Genomic DNA, 26,146 nt, shown 5'->3' on the forward strand with positions numbered 1-26,146 from the left:
TTCTCGGCCGAGTTGAATTAAATTAAAATGATATTGTGCATTATCAAAAGATCCATAATTATCGAAATAACGCATTGAGGTGACGGTAATTATTGTTCTGCTGCGCGTTCGCATGTTGCCCCCCAAAATGCCAATTGGCGCGTTTAGCGTAACTGACGTACCACATGTGAATCTATCACAGTTATCATGCTATTAAACGCAACAAATATTGACACAAATATTATATATATGTATACTCTTCTCTTGCTTCGTGTATCCATGTATATGCAAAAAAAATGTGAAATAATACAAGATTATGACAAATAAATAATTACCCCTCCCATGTTATAATTGTTTACATGCTCGAAAATAATTGCTATAAAAAGAATATTTTTCTTATAATGTCTTAAATATATGACAAAAAAATTGAACATTAAACCATTTTTTTTAAATATCAATTTATATTAAATAACGAGAAACGAAAGAAAGAGAGTGTTACATTTAACTATATCGATTTAAATATAATATATCAGAAAAAAAAAGAAAAATATATTTCTATGCGCTTGCAAATGTTTTATAAAGCGATAAACTATCATTAGTCAATGCGGATAAACCGCGATGATTTTTTAACTACGCGAACCGTAAACTAAAAATTCTAGTCTCGCAAAAATCGACGACCAGCTGGTAAAACACTATTTATACGCAGTGATTCGAGACGAAATCGATGCTTTGTGACGTCCGCGGTGTCCGAACGACGAAAGTTCAAAAGCTGATACCTCAAAGGGTTACAAATATAAACGGTCCTCTCGTTATCGTGGAAAGTGTACATATTACACACGTCGTTCTAAAAAAAATGGCAACAGGAACGATCTTACGGCTTCTTAAAGACGAGTGAAAGAAAGAACGAAGAGAGAGTATAAATGATAATATATATATATATATACTGCGGCAAAACTTGAGGAGATTTCTGGTAACCTGGTTTGATCTCGTTTGCGCAGTAATCGCGCTGCATTACAAGCGAACGCGCGTACCTATCCGCTTGTAAACGTTCACGCTCGCTCGCTACGTCGAAATTGAACCGTAACGAATTTCATCATCGTCGGCGAACGGGATCGACGTTCAAACTTGATATACCCTTCTATCTATCTATCTATCTATTCGACGAAGCTATACGTCCTTTACAAAGTGCCGGAACAAGTTCCGGGGTAGATTTTTCGCGCTGCAACTCTCGCGCTCGCTCCTTTATATGTACGTAAATCAGAACCGCGCTCTCTCGTTTGTACCCCGAAGACGAGATTTTCCGCGGAAAAATAAGTCGTCTGTCGAGATGATAAATTCGCACTTCGCATCGACATACTTACGCATGTAATTACGCGGAAGACGAGGAAATTTATTTGGATAAACACACTGTGTTCATAGATAATTAAATATATTGCAAATAAACTCAACATTAAAACATTTTAAAAAAAGTTTTAAAGACATCGGACTTATAAAGTTTTTTAAATAACGAGAAGAGGAAGAAAGAGAGATATTTAGAAATAATAGGTATATAATATATAATATTAATTATATATTATATAAAAATTATATATTAAATAATAATAATATATAATATTGATAAAAATATAATATTGACAAAGAAATAGAAAAATATAAAATAAAGAATTAAAGCTTAAATTTGAATTGACACAAATACGTGACCTTCTTCAACCGTGCACGGAGGACACAAAACAATAAATTTTATATAAATGTATATCCTATTTTTTTTACCTTGTTTTGGAATTGTAATTACTTTATACTATAGTAATATGTACTGCTGTTTACCTTTATAGAAAATATAATATTTGAAATAGCCTGAATGCAAACCTGTAATAGAATTTCTCAAACTTTCAAAAATTCCTACTTGCGGAAATTCCTATTCCTATATGTTGAGGAAGTATTTCAATACTGGCAATGAGTGAATTTTTGAAAGATTGAGAAAGTCTGTAATACGATTGCAGGCTTGCATTCAGGTCAAAGGTGATCATTTCGTTTACTCCCAATAAAAGTAAACACAGCTGCATATTACTGGAATATAAAATTATAACTCGACTATAACTAGGAAACAAGGACACGTATTTATATAAATTTTTTCATTGTTTTTATGTCCCTTATATGCGAATAATCATAATTACCAATTTTTTCTTTCATGTTTTATGCACAAATTTAGTTTATGTACTATGTATTATATAACATAAAAGTATGCAAGTTTTTAAATGTACGAATTAAAAAATTGAACGAGAGAAACAGAGGATAAATATTACAAAAAATTTGACCATATACATATGTATGTACAGCATATACAGTATGTATGTATAACAGCTGTTTATATACGCTTGAAAGACGCGAAATTGACGGTAGGGTGACGTTAAACGATCCATGAATTGGCGGCAGTGTCAAATTATTCATGATAACCACTATAGTCATATATAGTTTATATAGCCACTACCACGTGGTACATAGCGTTTTACATATATATATATATATATATATATATAGTGTACTGATAATAAACTGTTATGGAACATACACATATATTTTATATGTGCGTTGCACTTTGGTTCATGTAAATCTTCATATTTTGGACACCTGACAAATCGCAATTAAAAAAGTCGTAAAATTGCACCGTCAGCGTGAATCTCACAATCAAATAAATTGGAGAATTTCGCGAAAGATGTGCAAAAAATGAGAAGCAATCGCGGCAGCGAGAAAAAAACGCGGCGGAATAAAACTGTCTGTCAAACGTTGATTGCCGAGGGCATATAATAAACGCGAAAGACGCCGAGACACTTTCCGTCTTCTTGCGAGACGTCATTTCGGCAAGTATTTTCCTGTATTAAATTCGTGTCTTTCTCACCGCATCGTCGTTCTTCGCAATTAAATGAAATTTCGCGGTCGACTGTTAACGCGTTAGTATCGATTAAGCCCAATTAGTGCGGCTCGATAATTCTGGCGGAAGAGCACAATCGAGACGCACTCGTGCCAATTACAATTTTCGGCGAACAAGAAACTCAGCGATATTATTTTCACAAATGAAGTCGGATTGAGTGGAGAAGACGTCTCTTCGATCTTTCGTCAAGAGATGCGTTTGATCGGAGAAGAGCGAAGGAACTAAATAATAATAACTTGAAGAGCTTCTGATATATCAATACAAAATCAGATACAAAAAGGGCTAATAAGAGCCAGACACAGATATTAGGTGCAAAAAAATTATTTTTAAATTTCTCTATACTTATTTACTTAAAATAAGTATAGAGGAATTTAAAAATAATTTTATTGCACCTAATAACAAAATGATTTTTCTTATAACTATACTAATAATAACAAAATTTATTTACTTAAAATAGAGAAATTAATAAATTAATTTTGTTATTAGAGGCAATAAATTTATTTTTAGATTCTTCCATACTTATTTCAAATAAATAAGTATAGAGAGGAATTTAAAAATCATTTTGTTGCATCTAATATCTGTGCCTGGCTCTTATTAGCCTTTTTATATATACCTAAATTTTGACTAAATAATAAAATATCGAAGTGAATTACCGATCGTAAAATAAAAATTGTACAGACGAAAAATATTCGAGTAGTTGAAGACGAAGGAAAGCGAGGAAACGCGACTGAAATTCGCGAGAGGGTTAACGGATTGACGATGAATACTTCACGTATTTCGAAACGAACGTCTCGTCGAGTCTTCCTGTTTGAAGCTCTTCCATCCACGAAGGACACCCATGGGTCTTATCCTCGCGGAAATGCAAGGAGAAACGCGCGATGTATCATTCGCCAGGACTTTACCGGGTCCTAAGAAAAGATAAGATCAGCATTGGACCGGAAACGAGAGAACGATCGCGGAAACATACAAATCAGAAAGAGACCTGTTCCGAGACTCGTCCCAGAGAATGATTTCTCGAGTACGAGTACTTTGATGCTTATTCGGCGATATAAAGGATCCAAAAATTGAAGAAGAACATACGTTCGCTGCTGCTCGTAAAGCAGATTACGTAATTCAAATATTTGACTCGATACTAAATATAAAATATATTTTCTCTTGTAGAATTTTTCGATAAATTTCTTATTCAATATTTTTGAAATTAATATCTAAACACAATTACACGCACACATTACTATTCCCCTCGTTCATAAAAATTTATGCCTCATAAAATAGAGAGGAATTCGTCTTATTTCGCGAGAAGAACGATAAAATTTCGACATCTCGTTGAGAAAAAGATTTGCCCAAAACGCTTTTATTTTTATAATACGATAGGAATAAAATATATATACTTTTTTTTGCAATCGCACACATGTAAAGATAAACGCGGAGAGGAGCAAAGGACTCTTCGAAATAACCGGCGATTGTTCTGCCGCCGCCGGCGCGACAAGGGGGTGGCTTATTCGTTCGCCGTCATACCGGCGGCGACGATAAGGAGAAGTGAGTATAATAGTCTCTCTCTTTCTCGCGTAGAATCGATAATAATCGAAAGAAGAAGCGTGTATATACATCTATACACGCGCGTTAACGCGATGCCGCCATATGATGAGTCACTAGACGAATTTAAGAGGACATTTCGTTCCCTCGTAAAAGCGCGCGCACAATCGACGCGACGATGCAACGCGATGCAACGCGATGCAACGCCTATAATATACCCGGCGATGGCGTCCACGTAACGAACGCCGGACCCTTTGTGCCGCGTTTCGTTCCGCACGTAATTAACCCCTTTACAACAGGAAAACTGGAGGAAGGGCGGACTTTGTGCAGGCAACGCGCAACGTGACCGACGCGGCGTTTAAAAAAGATTCTCACTGTCTCCTTGCTTCTATTAACGCCGAGGAGAAATTAACTGTTCGGCAAACGCGAATCGCACACTTGTTAACCGTAAAGCAATATCCACGATTTACCTGACGTGTCCTCGAGTAATCTAGGAAAAATGTCACGTTCAAATTAAATATTATAAATAAATATAAATAATTATAAATAAAATAAAATTATAAATAATGGCAATTAAATATTATAAATATTATTAATATAAAAACATTAAATATTATACGCATAAATTTTTATAAATTAAAAAGAAAATTACACGGTGCCTTCATTCGGCAAAATTAAAATGCACGAATTTCCTTAAAATGTAATAATTTTCCGAGGGTTGTTTCTCGATACGGGGAAGCCACAATAAATTTAGCAAAGCGACAATATTCGTTGAAATGAGACCATGTAGATGAACAAAAGAGATCGACGCGCATTATTAATTCGCAGTCGTATAATCACCGTTACAACTTATAGTCACTAGACAGGCGATAACTTTCAGTCACCGTAAATACCGACACGTATTTCCTTCGTTCCCAAAAGGCATATTCATTTTCCCTTCACTAAAAGCCGGTTTTATAGTCTCGCACTATCCCCGCTTGTCGTTAAAACAGTAAAATAGTTTAAATAATTACTCTTCCTATTTTCTCTTCCCATTCTCTTTTTCGCTCTCTTTTTAATCGCGGTTTGTCAGCACTTAATTCCTTCAAGAGAAAAATTAAACGCGCGAAAATCGAGTCAAACCGGCTCCGAGCCGCGGAACATTTTGACAGCTCGGCCATTCGAACGAAATTTGAGAGGGGCCTTTTTCTCCCATATCGGGCGTCCCATTTAAAACCCAACTCGCGACACCTAAATCGCTCGACGCACCGTGTAACAGAAGCGAAGAGAATGATGCGTGCGCTGGCCCATTGTAAGTCCGTGGATAAATACCAGGATGGAGAAGGGAGGATCGATCGGCGGGAATTTGTGGGCGGAAGTGTCGACAGAGAGAAAATGCCATGTGTGCGTGTGTGTATATACGTGCGCCGGAACGCTTAACTTGGTCGACATGTCGACGCGAATAAGGGTACAGTGCCGTTCAGGCACGATGATCAACGGGACACACCGTCTCGTTCCTTGGCTCGCCGCCAAAATCGGGATATTAAGTTAGTATCAGTGATTCACTCGCGAATTCTCTGCATTATCACCGTCTGGAATTTGATCACTCTTTCGCGAGCCGCAAATTCAACCTACATGCACTTTACATATCTAGTTAGAATTAGTGCCATGGGAGCCAGGCAATTTTAATGTATACCAAATATCAAATCCATGTCCGATTTTCTTGTCGTATCAAGCGATAAAATTATTATAAATAATTAAATTATAAAATAATTGCTCCTTATAAATATTTATGATGTAATATTAATAATATATATTTTTATGATCAAATATTTATAATAAATTTTACATAGATAAATATATATTTCTTTGAACATTAATGACGACCAAAGTATTTTCTACGTGTCAAAAAATATATAAATATTGTGGATATTTTTAATTGAAAATTAAAAACATAAAAATTTAAAATATAATTTAAAATATTACATCAAATTTAATTTGTCCAATTTAAAATATTATACCAAAAATATAATTTTTAGTATAATATAAAGATTATTAGATATAGATATATTATTCCCTTGTTATTCGCGTGTATTAAACGCGTAAAACGTGTAATCATCTAGGCGACAACGCGACAAATTTATGATAGATATTAACAGAAAAGTATCGTTGTAAAATTGCAGCGACATGTTGTAAGAAATTAAAATTTGCCGAAGCAAGGTACCGGACATGTAAGATCGCTATCAATAAGAGTATAGCCGGCCTTAGTATACATATATAGAAGAAGTGATGGACGAACAAGGGACCCTATTTGACCTCAGCGTGTCTCCTTCCGTCCTCTAGAAAACGTATCAGTGTCAGCTTCAAGAAAGACCATCCTTTCGCGTCGGACGGCGTATAGATAGACCGTCGTCCACGATATATCGCAATTTTACACCGTAATTTTGTCTCGCCCAACAGACACGATATATATCTGCACATACACTCTCTCATTTTCTCTTTTTTATATAAATTATTTTGTATTATATTCTACAAAATATAGTCCTCTTCCTTCTATCCATCCCTATATTCTTCAACAAATTTTTTAAATATATTTTATCCTAAATAGAAATTTTTTTCAAACGACACCTTATCTCGCAACCTTTTCTAACATTCGATTTTCGATTCCTTGTAAATAAGAATCAAGTGTAAAATACTATTAAAACCCGTAGGATTGAATAAAAGAATAAGAAGAAATTTAGCGTATTATATTTTCTGCTTCATACAATAATGACGACAATTAATCTGAATAGGCAATCATGACGATGTCTACTGGACGCGGACAGATTGCGACAACTAGTCGCCGCAATCTTCGAAGTCGGTTCGCGAATCGATTCCAGAGTTGTTCGTACTATTCCCGCGGGACAGCAGCTGCCACACCGAAGTTACCCTCGCGCGAGTGCCCAGGATGGAGAGGTAGATGTTATTTCTCAGCCGAGAGAAAGAGACTTCTTCGCGGGACGTCCCGCGCGATTCGGGGACCAAAGTTCCTAATTTTTATTGCAACACCCGGTATACGCGCCGCTGCGAACGAAAAGCCGTATAAGGTTCGTCCACTGTTCCCAAGACACTTTTCCCTTATACTCTTCTTCCCCCTGCCCCGGAACTGTCGTACGAACCGACAAACAGCAAGCAAGTCCGCCGTGTCACGCGAACGGCGCCTGTCTCGCAAGACGTCGAGCTATACTACTGACCCGACCGCGCGCAGTAGAGGAGCGGTAAAAAGCGTCAGACGGGTTCTTGCTTTGTTTCCCTCGAAATTCACACACCGTATACTACGAAAGCTTATGATTAATATTCCACAGAAGTGATATTGGTAATTGATAAGAAACGCTGTATTAACCCTTCCTCTGTCAATGATGAATGTGCAAAACAACTTAACTCTCCGTCAGCAATTTGGGTATTTTAAGACACAAGCAAATTTCCATTTTTTCTACATTGCTATTCAAATGTTGCTTTGTATAAACAATTTATATTCGAAAACCTCGTAAAATATAACGGAAAAAAATATTTAGCAGATGCTATAAAGAAATTGTCATAATATGAAATATGTGGAAAATACAAAAATTATGCATTGACAGAAGAGTTAAAATGTAGAGAATTTTAATTCACTCTGTAATCATAAAGTAATATCTAAATTTGATAAGTCTAACTTCTAGTATGATTTTTCGTTGTAAAAAAAAAAAAAAACAAATTTAGTGTTTAGCTAAAAATTATACGAATTAATTCGATTTTAATACTTCTCGATATTAATTTCGCGCATCTCGCGATTGACGATATTCTTTTTTATTCGTTTATTTCGACGCTGATGTTTCGAATTTCTCGCGGCCTTTTTCTGGCGCATAAACGATGCACATTTATACGAAGCATTGCAACCGCATTCACGTGCAAGTACGTCCTTAATTTCCGCAACGATTCACCGGAACGCTTCTCGCCGCAGTCATTCCCACGAACGGCCTCTTTTGTTCTCTCATTGCGAGGTGCCGCGATAACGCTTATCGAACAACGCAGATGTTCCTGAACGGGCAAAGAGCTCCTCTGATTCACATCAGACCTTTAGGCACGTTTCCCCGATTTAACATGTGTCAAACGCAATTTTACTATCGCAAATCTGTTCCGTCAAACTTCGAAGAATTAATTTTGTTATATATCAATCGCTCTTCGAGTTTATTTAAATATTAATTAGTTGAACAACAAAAATATTATAAATTAATTAATACGTAGATATTATTAATATAATTAATAGATATATAGTTATTTTGTAATATAGAGAAATTGCATGTTAATAAAGAAACTGATCTCAAGAGTCAGCTGCCACGAAAAAAAGTACGAAAATCACTATACCGCTATCCCGACGAGATTTCTATAGAGATGCAAATCTTTCGGCAAGTTTTCCGCGATGGCTCTGATGACTTTCCAATGGCTTCCAACCACCGTCGTCGTTTTCTCGCGACTGCCGCACTTAAGCGAACCGTGATTTCCCTTCATGACAAACTTGTTCAACTCGCGGAAACTTACGGAGCTTCTCTCAGACGACATTCAATTATTTCGGAACTTGCACATATCCGCGCGTGCTTCCTCTCTTCCTCGTGACATTTCGTACTATTTAACCAAAGACAATTTACATGCTAGTATGCGCGACATATACAGGGTGCCAAAACGTTTGACAATATAATTTTAATTCAATCAATTTCAGAATTAACAGATCAATATTTATTTATACGTTAATATTTATATATATTAATATTAATTAATATTTATTTATTTCTTTTTCTCTTCTACACATTTAGAGCCTACCAGAATAATTAATCTAGCGTGTAATAGCTATTACTTCGCTTGATCTCAAACATATTGAAAAAAAAAAAAAAAAATCATTGCCGTTTTATCGATGTATTTTCATTCAATCTCTTATTCATTGAGGATTTGTTCTAGATAAATCGTCCATCCCTATCTATCTCTCTAATACTATCTCGTATTATTATGCGTGTCGGAGAATCGAGTTTAACGGACGACGCTGGACAATGGACGTTTGATTGATATTGCGGCCGTGACTTCGCAGTACCAAGTTCGAGTATCGAGACGGCGATGTCAGATTACTCGTCGTTGTAAATTTCGAATTCCAACCACGTCCTGTCGCCGATCTCAGGACCTTGCGTCCATCTTTCCCTTTGCCATTCGCTTCCTCAACAGCGCTCTCCTTCCCTTCTCTCGCTCTCGACGATCATTTTTTCTTAACCCCCTGCAAAAGTATTCCTCCTTCCCTCCCAAAAAAAAGAATTCGACGAGTCGCTCTATCGTAATTGCATCTTGTCCCTCCATAAATAAAAAGAATTGTTATTTGCAAGCAAAATCAATGAATTATCCGAAAAGTAGAAACTTCTTTGATTTTCGCGTGTCTTATCTTCAATATTATTTTTATTAGACAAGACTTGTGTTAAATATATATAATATAATTAATGTATATATAATATATAATGTATAATATATAATATATAGTATATATATATATAATATATTATATATAATATATTATATATAATATATAAAAAATATCTAATATATAAGATATAATGTAATTAAAGATTAATATTTTCGTGAAAATGTGTAAAATTAAATACATCGTGATCTTTTGATACTCGGGGGAAAAAACGCGACGAAATCATTTTATCAGAGTGCGAGTCGATGATCGGGATTGCAAAGAAGAAGTTTCGACGGCACGAAAAGGGGCGCGCCATAGATATATATCGCATTAAAAGTTTCCCTCCATCTATACTTTATTTCGCTTTATACCGTATTGATCGACAAAATTCTCCGGGTGCTGCACACCCGCAACACGCGGAACCCATCGACATAGGTTTTTATACGCTTACGCGCGGAATAGCTAGCCGGAAATCTATGTTGGAATTGCAGCGAAGAAGAAGACGTTTTCTCTCTTCGTTGACAGATTTTTTCTCCCCGAATAGACGGGTGAATTAAGCTAATGTAAGTAGTGACGACACGTACAGCCTCCCGGTCGAGGCAAAAGCGTTGTCATTAGAATGATTGAATTAGCGCGACGACGTTTCGAATTGTCGGATTCTTGCCAAAGTAATTTGGAGACTTGTCGCTTGTTCATTGAGGAAAGAATCTTTCCCAGACGCGAATTTCCCAGACGGAGTTTTAAGCGTAACACGTTTTCATGCAGATTATTCCGATAAAATTTTTGAGCTCGAATTATAAGCTATACTTGTTATTATTTATAAAAATGTGATATTATATACCTATTTTATAATATCCTTGCAGCATATACACATACACATTTTCACGTTATTTATAATATATAATATAAAATATATTTATAATATATAATATATGTAATATATAATATTTATAATATATATTACTTATAATATAATGTTGGAAAAATCAAATATAAATATTTTTTGGGGAAATAATGGAGTTTGGCGCTTAAATAAATTGTAAAATATATCGTGTCCTTAACACTACTTATTTTCGTTTATATCAGATTATATTTGTAGTATATTATTTACATTCATGCTTGTGTGTTTAGTGGAGGGTGTTAACTGAAAGAAACAAGGATCGTCGAGGCGGTGCGTCTAAAGATTGGAAAATCCACCTTGAAAATTCTGACTCGCGACACAACGACACAACTGGCGCGATGACTCGTCTACTTTTACTGTAACAAATGTTCTCCCGTGTGATCGTAAAAATCTCTTGGCGCGGATTACTCGTCGGAGATGAAGAAAAAAATCGTGCCAGACAGGGGTGCGATTGTCACAAAGAGAAAGAGAAAGAGAGAGGGGAGAGAGGAAGAGCAAAAGGAGAATACCACAACGATCCTCCTCTGTACACGAGGCGCTTATAAAACCGCAGCTCTCACAGCGCGCGCGAGCGCTTTTTTTTACCTCCGAGTTAATAGCGGGGAAAGGTGACAAACGGCCAATATGCCGTCGACCGCGATTGCTTTCCGTAAAGCCGACAACAATCGCGCTCTCGATAAATGATGGAACTCTTCGGCAGCTACGAGTACTTTTACGAAGATCTTCTAGTGAAGCGATTGTTTTTACGTATCCACGATATATTCGCAATAAGACAAAACAAGACATAATAACTTCAATGTTATAAGATAATAACATAATAATAAGATAATAATAATAAGTAACAATAACATAATAGAATAATAAAGTAACATAATAACACTGTAAGACATAATAAATTCATTAAAGGAAAATATGTTAAAAAAATGTAGACGAAAAAGTTACAGATAAAAAAATAGCAGCTGATTAGAAAGATTATTTTTTTAAACGGACGTAAAAGCTGACGTTAAGCGGAAAAAAAAATCTCGCGTGGCAACTTTTTCTCGCTTGTCTTATACGCAAAATCTCTTTCTCTCTTTTCGATCTTTTCTTTCTCGTGCCCTCGAACCATCACCTTTGCCTCGTTTTTGTGCGAGTCCATAGCCACCAGGGGCTAACTTCCTACGCTCTCTTACTTTCTTTCGGGAGGACGCAAGAGGGTAACAGCAAGACGGGAGCATCATGTTAGGTCTCTCCTTTCCTAGGCTCGAGAAGAGATTGCTACTCCTTGAGAGAAGAAAGAGAGAGAGAGAGAGAGAAAAAAAAAGAATAAGAGAAGCCTGAGATAAAGGTCGGGATGAGCGAGGGAGAGCCTATGGGAAGAGAGAGCAAGAAGAGAGAGTAGGAGAAAAGCTGCTCCGAAGAGAGGACTAGTTCCTCGCGAATGGAATACGGATCAATATCAGAAGCCGAGGAGTTCGCTCTGCCTCTTTGGACCAACTCTTTCGGCCTCTCGCATCCTATCTTGCGTCTTTGAGCGTACGAGAAGAGATTCTTCCTATTCATTCCATCCCCTTCCCCTATCCTCTCGAACGACCGGTGATTTAACGGTGGCGACACAACGGGATAGAAGAGAAACGGAAGCACGCAGCTTTTGCCGGTTTTCCGTGATTAAAACGCGAAATCATTGGACAATCCGACAGTCGCTAATTAAATCCCCTAGAATATGTCATTGCAATTTGATTTGCAAATTCTAGTCCACTACATATATATATTCTTTTACTCTTATAATTTTTTTTATCTATCTTTTTTACGTTGACATCAAATATTATCAAGACTTTTATTTAAATATTGGTGTCATATCAAGATACTAAATGTTTAAAAATTATCTATTTTTATTTAATGTAAATATCGCTGAAGAAATAGTCTTAAATTTCGACAGAGAAGGCTTTACTATATAAATCTATCCAGGATTATATATTATACAATTAGTGACAATATTAATGATTAAACAATTTGCGGAGCTGATATCTGAAGACTTTACGTAAACACCCAAAGAGACACTCGTTAGAAAACCCCATACGTCGCGTTCCAGGGTAAAGACAAAGCATTGACGGGAAAAAAAAAAGATTATTGCTAGTTTTTCGTTCGACGCTTGTTTTCCTCATTTTCTCGCCGCGTGTGAGACGCAACTTTTTCCACTTGTCTCAAGTTTTCGAGTAGCCTGCCCGACACGTTCGAGGTTGCAACTGCATCTTACGGCGTTGCAGCTGCAATCAGTCTCTAGTTTTCTAGAGCTCCTGCTTTCTTTTTTTTTTTTTTTGTTTGCTCTGCGCAAGGTTTCTCTTAACTATCCTTATAAACGGGGTACCATCTCAGACTTCCTCAGACCTCCTGCTAAAACGTTGCATAATTGTACGAATTACGCTTATGAATAATTGAATGGGATGTTTCTGATTCTCGAAAGAGAAAGATAAGTCTTTCTTTTTATTATACATAATGAATATTCAATCGTTCATAAAATGAAACGCCATCAATTTCTGTCTGTCATCTCTAACGAGCTCTTTTTGTCCGCGCGCTTTAATTTGTTCTCAAGATTTTCAAACATATTGAATCAACATATTGTATATTTATGCGTTCAACTGTTCTCCGAGTTAATAACAGTTAGACTCGCTTTGAATACGATAAACGATGCAGAAGGATTCTTCCTTCTCGGTCAGTTTAAAGTTGCCGTCTTTTAACTTTCTTTTTACAGCAAATAAATAAATAATTGAATTAAAAAGTCAGCCATTAAGTCATGCATTGATATAAACTATTGATGATAATAATTTCTGGATTAAGAGAATTATTTCTTTTGGTTTCTATACGTATAACAAAATTAGACAGATTGTAATTCCACGTCAATTTATACGGATTAGACAAAAACACCAACAATTATTGAAAAATGTATAAAGTAAAGACAATCGTAATGGGAATGAGATTTGCTTGCATATGCGAAATCAAGTCAATCTAAATACGTATCTACTTTAAATAGAGCCACTTGCGAAACACGATTATAGCCGCGAGGTTTACAATTCATGTGAGATACGCAGTATGCTTACACGCGCATAATCGACCAAAGGGAGAATCTAAATGCGCTGACAGTTAATTATCGTTTCAATTATTACTCTTCTCTTTGTTTAAGCTGGTTTCGATCAATTTAGAAATCGCAATCTCGCGCGGGCTCTTAACGTTAGTAACGTTATTCGACACATTATCCAACCTGATTTCTCGACGTATAATTTGAAAAATTCCGTATAAACGGATGCAAAAATAATAAATCGCTCCGATTTGGCAGAAGCTTCGGTAATAAATTCTCAAGTTACCCCAATTCTCTCTCACAGCCTTGGATTCTTTGCCAAAATAAAAATTATCGAACCATGAATGATCGTTATTATTTTCGACATGCGAAGGAGGAAGCGAACAGCAATCTCGCGTTTTTTGTAACTATATGTGTAGCAGATATTTTTTTTTAATTAACTTGCGCGTTATCGAACAAATTTACAGCGATCGTAATAAAATTCATCGCGAGTCTAACATTTCTTAACAAACGCGATATTATACTTTAATTATCCGAAACTATGTTAAAGTATTTGTTCTACGATTTATAATTTTTTATTTATTCCTCTCGACGAGAGGAGAACTCTTCCTCTTTCCTCTCTCTCTCTCTCTTGAAAACCCCCGTAAATCCCGCGTAAGACAACGTATGTACTTTGACCGCCATGGGATAAACGATCCTGATAATATACTCGGCGACTCAAAGCGGAGGAAGCGATGGCGTATCGACACTAATACGAGGATGAAGTATTCATGGTATCTCGACACCTCGTGCGTTTCCCCAGGTAGCTAGCTATCCGCGTTAACCACACGCGTACACAAGCGCGCATAAACGCACGTGTAAACATACGTAAGCATACTCGATAGTGGTTAGTGTACTTCGGAACGGTGACATGGATAATAGAGCAGCCCTGCAAGAGAGAGAAGAGAGAAAGAGAACGAATCGAAAATTATAATCTCGTGAAATACTTAAAAATCAGAATTAAAATACGCGACAGACAAATGCGATTTATTATTCATGCAAATATTATTTTTGCCACTACAGATAGTGATTTCTAGTTTCAAGTCTTTTAACTCTTAATTCGTAATATAATTTTTTTTTGTATTCTACAAATTTGTAAACGGATTCTAGATAGATTTGTCACGAATAAAATTTGGTCATAATCAATGCCTTATTCACCGACGTAATGCAATATCCAATTTTCGTTAATTTTTCAGTTACAAAATTTATTTTCCCTTTTTATTATGAAAAATAAAATTGATAATCAAATAGCATCTCTATTTATAACGAAAGAGAATGAAAGAGAGAGAAAACTTCCAAAATTTGTTTAAATTTTAATTCGCCAGAAATTTTCTATTTTAATGTATTCCTCAAAGATATTATTTTAGTGACGTCGAAAAATACAGACGTTTCAGAATTAATAATTAAGATCGCTTGATATAGCAAGTAATACCTACTAAAACAACTGGAGCGAGCAAAATCAATTTACTTTTTAGTTTGTTAAAACGACGAATCTTGTGTTACAAGGTGTTCCATTGAGATAAGTTACAGATCAATATTACTCTATATTCTCTATAAGCATCTTTTCCTTTGGTGAAACTTCCTGCGATCGATTATTTTCGTGAGATCTCATATTTTAATATGCCAATATAGTACATTTGCCGTTTCTTGATTTTTTGTATAAAAATCCTGTTAATTTTATAGTAATTAAATTTAATATTTATATTTTTATAATTAAATACTTGAAGAGAGAAATTTTATTTAAGTTGACATATAAAATAAATTTCCTAATGGCAGTAAAGTGCACTTTCCGACTCTGATGTAAACAAAGTAGACGTCAATATATATCTGTATGTAATAAAATATTTAACTTATATAACAGAATCATCAAAACTTTTACACAAAGAATCGAGAAATAGCAAATATATTTTGTATTGACATATTAAAAAATAAAAAATCTGGAAATCGATGCATTTTTGGCAAACAAACGCTTATTTTTTGACAAGCAAAAAATACAGAATAATATCTATATGAGACAACAATATATACAGTCTATATTCGTCCAACAGACGAAATTCAAAGACTATATATTTCGCAGAATTATAGTTAATAACTCAGAGTCGAAAGATGAAGATACGCGGGGGGGATTTCAAGCGGCGCGATATTGAGATTGGAATAAGAAACAGCGCATAAAAATTTACCATCTTCTGAAAAAAAAGAAGCGAGGCGAGAAAGAGAAAGAACGCGAGCTGCGATCAAGAGGGACATCATTGCACAGATATCCCGCTCCAGTTATCCGGTCCATGTCGCGGAAGCTGGAAACTTTTCAGAACCGCCTTACGCACGCGATGGTGTAGTTTAAGCCGTGGTCGTTCCCGTCTCGTCGTCCTCCCTTCAGGCCTCTTCACCACCTCCGGAAAGAGGAAGAGACTGTGCTTTACTCGTGCGTGTAGCACTCGCGTACGATTTGCAATCGTAACGGCTCTACATGTGTATATATGTGTCTATAACGCTCCCCTATATTGGCGTCGAGTAGCGACCGAGCGAGGGCAATCTCGCTATTGATTGCACCTTGCATCCTACCCGACCGACCCCTACGTCGCCTCCCCACTCACCCATCCACCCACCGTCCCAACCTATTTCACCCTGCCGCCACTCTACCCCGGCCACCCCAATTCCATCGTCCTGGTCCCTTTCAATCCGCCACCAGTATCCAGCCGCCACCGCTCCCTCCCTTTCTCTCGTCCCCAACACCCCCTCCTTTCGCGCGACCCCTCTCGAAATAACGGTGCCTATTTTTGGTAGGATATCGCGACAGCCCGGTACCTGGGCTAGCTCCCGTTCTCATTGCGGTCTTCTCTCCCTCTCTCTCTCCCTCTCTCTCTCTTTTCGACATCAATCTCGTTAATTAATTCGTCTCCATTAGAGTATCTCGGAAGTGCCAATGGTGTTTCGGGGTTGCGGGTGCGTCGTGAACTTTCGCGCGAACGAAAACTTTGATATAGATGAGACAGACAGATATACAAAGCCTAGGATCTACTTCGATCACGGTGGATATGTTGTAAAATGTTGACGAAAAAATTTATAATTATAAGTTAAAAATTGTACAATATTTACGCACGATATCGTTCCAGCAATATATCGTTCTCGTGTCATTTTTTTATAACACAGCGATATATTTATAAAATAAGATACAAAATTACGTTTGCGCGTAATGTTGCTTAATCGAATGTATTACTTTTGCTAAAAAAAAATGTATTACCCAGTTGAAAAAAAAATTGGCAATTTATATGAAACCGTAGTCCAAACGCAGAATGAAAAGCAGCTATATATATATTTTGAAGTTTATATAGATTTGATCGGCGCTGGATTCGTTTTCCGCGAAAAATTTGTAGTTATGTATACGTACATCGTAAATTAAGCGAAATGTTTAAACTCCATTATTAGACTCTCAGCGAATTGTGTTCCAAATCCAGTATCGTTAAAGTCATTTTTGGAAGTCCTTGGGACTTGCCAGAGCAAAAGGATCGTTCTTGCGGAGGTATACTCTTTATCGCGATAAAAACTTCTCCCATTCACGTCTGATAAATATATTCGTCGCGCGAAAAGCGCTGTGCAGCGCTTTACAGGCGAATGAAATCCGTCCGTGATATCGAAATTATTATTTCCGGCATGAAATAGATATCGGCAAGGAAACGTGTCCCTTTAACAAAAAATTCACCGCGATGGATTTGTGTCGCGAAAAGATACACACGCCGATGATAACGACACGATGATATTCTTCGTGTAATAATCTGCTTTTCCTCCCTCCTCAATTTTGGAGACGGATTCTATTTAGGCGGGAAAAAACACGATAACACAAGGTTTCTGACTCATCAAATCGTTACGATGTGTTTTTACGTAATTAGAGCTCATCTTATGTGAAACTATGCGTGAATGATAACCGCGCGACTGATAGTCTCCATTTGCTTGACCGCCGAATTAAATCGAAATCATATAATTTCATTATACGAGGCACACGGAGTGGTAACAGGTTCGATCTCCAGGCTCTTCCACATCCCGTGGTTTCCTCTCCCCGGGCTCTAGAAACGACGTTGTCCTCTCCTTGTCTTCCACGAGGATCGATACTCTCTCTCGTCCTCCCCCTCGTCGGATATACAGGGACCGAAGGGAAACGCCTTAATGTCTTGCTTACCTTAGGACCGATAAGGACACCGCCTTCTCCTCTCTCTCTCTCTCTCTCTCTCTCTCTCTCTCTCTCTCTCTCTCTCTCTCTCTCTCTCTCTCTCTCTCTCTCTCTCTCTCTCTTTCTCTTTATCTGTAACATTGGCGCCAAGTAAATAGGTCCATCAAAGTCGTGCACCCGACATCGTATCCCGGAATTTCGTTCAATTCCATTAACCGATCCGTGATCGCAAGCCCGCTCTCTATCTCGTCGCCGAGCGCTTAATTCGATCTGCATTATGAGATCCCGACGGAAACTCGGTAATTTACAGAATCGATCCATTAATGAAATCCCGTACAAATCGTCCCCCCTGCCGGAAATCTTCCCTCCCTCCTCCGTTTCTTTTTCGAGATTCTAACGATATTTTGATCGTATACGCGTATATCTGTCTTCTCAATTATTTTTGATTATTCAATACCAAATAACTCTCAACAATATGAAATATTTCTAAATTAAGATTCCGCTTAAACATTGTTTAAGATTAACCGATGTTTCGTATTTATTTGGCCAAAAATTAACTATAGAGAGAGAATTTTCTCTTAGAATTTATCCTGAAAATCATGGTAGTCGTAGGATAACATGATATTTCGAAAAATTTTATAAGAGTTTCTCTGATTAATATCTACCACAATAAAAAATATTAATGTCTATCACAATAAAATATAAAATATATTTGATTAATTTACTAAAATAAATATATAATAAAATTTCAATAATTTTAAAATATATTAAAAACTCATGATACTTTAAGTGTTTTTAATTAAATAGATGCCAAAAAAAGTGATAAACATATAAAATGTTTTATATAAATTTTTCAATGCAACATAATATTTTCAATCTGGTTTAATCGCTCATAATAATTTTAACAGCAATTTTCGGCTTACCCCCCAAACATGATAAAATTTGTAATGAATTTTGCGGTAAAATATAACGAAAAATTCTCTCTCCATGTATATATTTTGTCGTATTAAAGATAGAATCTTGAAAATAAATCTGTTAAAGATAAAATTCGTAAAAAAATAGATCAAGGAATCTTATCACACGAAGCATATATGTATATAGGTATTTCTAACTTACTATAGATATATGCGTGTCGATTGATTTAAAGAGCGACGTAGTTTATTGGTCACAATCGTAATGATGATCGTTCTCCATTTCGTTTCAAATGACAAAAGTCAATATCCATCAATTTCAGAAGAGTATAGAGAGTAGAGAAGATGTCTCTCCTCTGTGCCGATCCGAAGAGAGAGATATTTTGGGGAGAGACAGACCGTATAGGGGAGACGAGGCACTCCGGAAGAAAGCTCGGAAATTACGAAAGCCGGTGTAATCGATGGCCGTTTTTCGATTGATCTTCCTCGAGGTTCGGTCCTCTACCCGAAGCGTATACGTGCCACTGATGTATCGGAGTGGGACAATTTGTTTTCCGTACTAGACAGTTTTTTTTATTTTTTTATACCGTATCGCTGGACCGTATTTTGCCGACGACACGTTTTATGACGCGCACTTTATCGCACTCGATATCGGAGTTTCACTTGCGCGCGGAAGAAACGCGCCACCATCTAAAATTCGATCGACTAATTTTGATCCGAAGTCCATTTTCGGTATGAGACGAAAAATTGGGGAAAAATTGAATGAAGTCTTGTTTTCTTTGTGTCGCGGGATCTTCTCCAGGAGGAGAAATTCGGGAAAAGATTCAAACATACGTATATATAGCAACTTGTGTCTGATGTAGCGAAACAATGATCGAGATAAAAGTCTCTTCTCTCTTTATTTGTATTATATCTCTTTTACTTTATATCTTTATTTATCAAATTTTTTTCTAATTACATTTTATGTTATTTTGTTTTATTTTATTTTCTATACACAAGATTTTTATTATTTGTCGGCGTATTTTTTTACTTTCTCAATACAGATAACGCATAAATTTTGCCTCGTGCCGTGACAAATTGATCAATTCGTCAAATTTTACGATTTTTACGATTTGCAAGTATATTCGCCGACAAAAGCGTATCAAGTGCGTTCGCGATACGATTTCGCGAGAGTCCTTGTTTTCGTTGCAACTTTCGCCCTGGTTACCGTCGAGTTGGATTTATGTCAAACTTCGTCCCTATTAACTTTACCCTCGACTCATCCTTGATTTATGAGCATCGAAGCGCGGATGTGCTAAGGGTGGCACAGCAGGGCACGACGGAACCGCGGAAAAGCGAGATTTATAAGAGAATATTCGTATTCGAGAGAAGAGAAACTCTAGCAGTATCTAATAAGACTTACGATTTTTCGCATACATTTTCGGTATAAATTGCTTGATTGTTGAAATATTTACAAAAAAACAGTATTATGTAATCAATAATATATCTAATTTATTTAAAACAAAAAATCAACATTGTATGTGTAATGCAAAAAAATGAAGAATTGATACAACTTGTCGATAATTGACAAGCTGTAAAATCTAAATATTGATTATTTCTTAAATATTTCTCTTTCTATATATATTCTTTTTCTCTTCGTATATTTTAATAATATATATAATATATATATATTTAAATATTATTAAAAGATGAAAATATGAATATATACTTAAATATTACTAAAAGTTATTAAAAAGATGAATATATATTTAAATATTATTAAAAGATGATAAAAATTTATTATGTTACTCATTGTTAATACATATAAAACAACGATAGTATCATAATAAATTTTTTCATCTTTTAATAATAAAAATCTATGTAAAAATGTTTATACAACAGAGCGGTTAAAACAGCTGTGTCAAATTTCGAAGTCAGATAAGATTATTTGCCCCCCAAGCATGCACGAAACTTGCGGTTACCGGCTTATTATCGATATTTCGGGATCGCAAAATAAAGATATATCGCGCGAAGAGAATGTCATTCCGTCAACTTTTAACATTGTACTTTCGTTCACGTCTCGCGCAAATTGACGCCGACAGGGAAACGCACGACAAAACGCCAGATCGGCGGACAATTTGCAGCCGGGTTGTCGCGCTTCCGCGACGACGAGACGCTTGACAAATGGTGCGCTAATTACGCATTAATATCGTTAACGAACGGCTGTCGTTCCATCCCGTCGAAAGAAAATTTTCTAAATGCGCGATATTAATTGCGGCTTTTCATAAAGTCCCGCGTGGGGCCCCCCTGGCTCTCCTCTTTGACTTCTACGGGACCTAGATATCAGATCCCGTAAATGAAATTACAAGACGCGACACATTCACGGCATTTATAATAATTAGATCTAAGCGGAGGCAAAAAGTGGAAAATAAACGTAAAAATCGACGGAGAAGAAATTCAAGAGATAAGATGAGTGTGAAATAAAATACAGCGATCATTTCAATGCGGAGATCTTTTTTTTTTTTTGTAAAGGAAGAGAAGATTTGATTTGCGAAATATTTAACTAAATTATACATCGGCCGTAAATTACCCCATTTTTTCTCTTGGGGAGGAGAGTGTCTCTATCCGCGATTGCATCTTTCAAGGGCGAGAGTTTTCATCGAGAAACGCATCTCCCTATCGCGATAAACGTTACTGTTACACGCCACTTCTCGGCCCATAAATTCAAAGACGGCGACGTAAAAAGGAGGATATTAAACCGCGTTACTTCTGTCGCATAGTTCGATAGTGCGCAATCCGTACATTTTTATCACCGTCCCGGATGTGTACGATCGAGTGATTCCACTTCAATGAAACGGGGAAAGAAATGCAAATGCAAAAAAAAGAAAAAAAAATAAGAGAGACGTTACTTTGTCCGAGGAGTGCGCTTTACGAAGGACTACTTTAGTCTAAGCGGAACCGCATTAAAGATGAATAATTGATTGCATGCATGATATCTCCCCCGATGGGAAACTTGGAGTAACGACAAGGGGGAAGAGGAAGGAGAGAGAGAGAGCACACACAGCGGGATACGAGACCGCAACGAGGGTAAACCGCGTCGAACGCGTTTTGTGAATGAACTTTATATGGAACAATCTCGGGGGACATTAATAAGCGATAACCGAGCCGGGGAGAGATTAAGCGTTTTAATAAATAATTCGGAGCTTTCGTCGAATCTCTTAATCCTTTCAACAAAAAGATAGAGAGAGAAAGGGAGATCGGTAATTAATATTAATTTAATTAACTACACTAGTTTACAAAAATATTTTTTTTCATTATTTTAAACTAGACAAGGTGTTTCTTATAAATGTTTAGATGCTGCAAACGATGCTGCAAGCCAATGCAAAAAATGTCTTTTTTGCGCTTTTTTTAAGTTTAATTTTATCTGGAACTTCTAATCAGATGTCATGAATGCATTGTTCATCCCCTATCCCTATAAAATGCATTTTTTTATTTCGATATCTTATTTTTTAGCCACGTTATGAAAAATATTAAAGCTGGGAACTACTTCTCATATAGAGACACCCGTCCCCATAATATAAGAAGTAGTTCCCAGCTTTAATATTTCATAACATGGCTAAAAAGTAAGATATCGAAATAAAAAAAAAATGTATAGAAGATGAACAATACATTCATGATATCTGATCAGAATTTTCAGATAACGTTAACCATTTTTTACAAAAAAATCTCAAATATCGCAAAAAGCCATTACACATCAATTATTTTTAAAATCTGATGTGCTGGTGAAATTTGGTTTGCGGCATCGTTTTCAGCACCCAAACATCTATTTAAAAAAACACTTTGTCTAGTTTAAAATAATTTTTGACTATAAACTATTTAGCAATATCCTGTGAATTTTTCAACAAAGTAAAATGATAAATATTCGAGAGATGCGAGAGATATTTCATCTCGTCGACTTTTACACTTAATTCCTCCTAAAAGTGCGCACGTCCACAATTCTCGATCTTCGGCGCGGATCTCTCTCCTTTTCCCCAGAGAAAGTAGTTTTCGCGCTTATATATGTTATCCTCTCTCGCTCCTCTCTCGGATACAGATCTGTATTTACGACGTGACGACACGTGCTACGATGCCGGGCACGAATCGGGCCCTGGGAGAACATCGGGTTTATCGAGGTAATAACGACGACACGCCGGGGTCACATCCGTGGCCGCGGCTCGTTGCCAAATATCTGAAGTGTCCTCTCTCCCTCCCTTATCCTCGAGGGGGACACCGGATGAGGAATGGGCGCCGTCGACACTCGCGCGCGCACATAAATACGACACCCCTGTACATACATGGGGGATGAGGAGTGGCTCTAGGTCTGCGGATGACAGGTCGCAACTGCATATACATATGCACATTGGCAATGCACACCACTGTACACACGTGTATCCGACTGGTGAAACTAACGGTGTCAGACGACAACAACGACAGGGATGATCGTATCTCCCGAGCGACTTTTTCCGTGCGGATTTTCTTTTACACGCGTCGCGACACGCGTAATCTCGTACGAGAGATGTGCGAAATTCTCCGAGATTTCCGGCGACAAGAATTTACGGTATGGTTCGTACATATGTGTTCGTGACTTTCCTTCGCCCCCCTTGCTTTCGCGATCTTTTGTATGATATTGTTGTCAGAAAATAAATATTTCCACGTGAGATTCCATTCGTCGTGAGATATACGGAAGTATTATATTATCAAAAACAATCTACTTTCTTTAACAAAGGGTGTATCTAATCTAATGACAGAAACTTGTTTCGAATAAAAAATATATTTCAATTAATTACGCTCGTGTATTGATTAATATTTGCTGAAATCTCTTTGCATTCTTGTTTGTTGCGAGCTGAATAACGACGATATTCGCGATTGAAACTAACTACACCTGACATTGAATTGTTATACAAGATTATACAAGGGAGAGAGAGGGGGGGGGGAGAAGTGTCAACATATTTGCGTATGCATGTACATGCATACACATATAAACGCGTGAAACTATCATTATCCATAACGCGCATACATACATATACGCGAAAGAGAAGTGGTCGGTATCTGCATACGACAGGCTGCAACTCTCCATATACGAATCGTTCTCGATGGTAATTCGACGGTATGCAAAATGATGACAATATCAATTCCAGTGACACATTCGAATGAATAATACGCTCCGGCTCTCGCTCCGAGATACGTAACGCGCATTTTCCGCATTTTTCAACGAGAGCACCCTCGTCATCGCCGCTGAAAGCGTGGCAGTTTCCGCCAGAAAGAGAGAGGGGCAAAGGATTGTTGAATGAGTGCAAAGTGTGATGAACGAGATCCGCGAAAATCCATGAACCATAGATCCAAGGATCCTCCTATATATTTGAAGATCTATACATTTACAAATTCTCAGATCCGCGGAACTGTGTATAATGAATAATATGTGAATACGATTCTTTTGATCCACAGATTTGTCGGTAGATCTTGAAGAATCGATATGGAGAATCTTATGGGATCTAAATAAGAAATGAAAATTAGATATTTATATAATTAGAAAATTTGTCCGTAATTTGAATTTAAAAATTAAAAATTTGTCGACATATATTCCAAGATTTGCGAATATAGGGATCTATAAGTTGGAAAAGTTCCATACATAATTTAAATTTTTTTTAAACATGAATGATAAAATATCACGAACGGTAGTAAATATCCAACGAGTGATCTTAGTTGCTAGACGATAAAGAAGCTTTCTAGAATCAATGAAACGTTTGGACAATCAGTTTTGCAAGTAACGAAGACGCATCCACTTGCGAGCGATCTGCGCTTATGAGCCACGGAGAAAGAAAGAACGCAGGATGAAGGAGAAACTCTATGGCTACTATGCCGAACAATAAACCATTAAACCCCCCCCCCTCCCACACACACACACACACACACACACACACACACACACATATGAGGTTGTGCAAGAGAGAGAGAAAGAAAAGTCGTGACTGCCTGCATGAGACAGGCCAAAGTTGCAACTGCGTTTCGGTCGTCATATCTGGTACACGTGCATTGGGTCGCCATCAACCACTGCAGCGCGAAGGGATTTACGCGGCGATAATAATCATCGCGATAATAATGATGATAATAATAATCGGCGCGATTCGCGATCGATCCCGACGTCGTCGTCGTTTCGAGACGAGGAACTGTCTCACCTTTTTCTCCCCATTTTTTCCCTTCCTATAACGCGCATTCGCGCAAATGCACTGTGAACGGCTAACAAACGGAAACGAGCGAAAAAGAAAAGTGCAACGTAAATTGAGCGTTATCCGCGATAATCGAAGCGATGTTCAGAAAAACATTGTGTGATTGTCAAAAACTTGTCGGAGAGTGCGGAGCAAAAATATATTGTCGCATCAATTGGAGATATAATAGCATGTGAAGCTAACGTTTTAATTTTAACACTTGAAAGATTATTTATTTGTGTATAAAAGAGAATTTCTCTTGCTATAAATATATATCGCTAAATTCACAAAATATATATATAGATCTGTCAAAAATTGTAACATTGCTCGGCAAAAACTGTGGATGTGGAAAAGTTTTTATACCACGCAAAATTGTTAAACGTCAATATCCGATAACACCTACGATCGTCAGCTGTTCGAGATAAATGGTATCATTCGCCACGTTACAATACGAATCGTGTACTTCGCACATTTTTTACGCTTCATATCGATGTCATTTTTTGATCCGAAAATATACTTCAGTTATATCACTTTAAACTCGCGACAGTTTTCCTCTCAATTGCATTAAGCCATTCGTATAAATTGATGGTATCTGTATCTCAACTGTGTCTTTCTCCCAATTATTCAGTTGTCAATGACAAGAGAGATTAATCGTATTCAGAGTCAAAAGTTTGTCGCGCGTTATGAATTAAGTTTAGTTTTTTTTTTTCCGAAACAACTGAATTGGGGAATGTCCATGAAATTAGAAATATATATTTTTCGCAGAATGCGAATCCGAAAAAACGCAAGGATAAGGACGTGCTCTATCACGATTTATCCTGCCATGAATCGATTTCTGTATGCAAATGGCGGGGCGGCAATTTCCGTATGAGAGAAGTTCCGCGGAAAACTTTCGCTCGCGGATTCATCCTGCCGGAATGACGATTCGCGACGCGGAAAGCGATCTCGCGATCAAAGAGCACCGCGAAATTGT

General features: G+C 36.9%; 1 protein-coding gene across 1 annotated transcript in view; it reads right to left on the reverse strand.

Moving 5' to 3' along the window:
- Nucleotides 1-26,146, reverse strand: part of Mid1 (calcium-permeable channel component Mid1) — an 82,794-nt gene that overhangs the window by 38,298 nt on the left and 18,350 nt on the right. The gene's annotated exons all lie outside the window — the stretch shown is intronic.

This window comes from Prenolepis imparis, unplaced genomic scaffold (assembly GCF_030444845.1).
Source record: "Prenolepis imparis isolate NDT839.2.m4 unplaced genomic scaffold, iyPreImpa1.0 SCAF_7, whole genome shotgun sequence".
Taxonomy (NCBI): domain Eukaryota; kingdom Metazoa; phylum Arthropoda; class Insecta; order Hymenoptera; family Formicidae; genus Prenolepis; species Prenolepis imparis.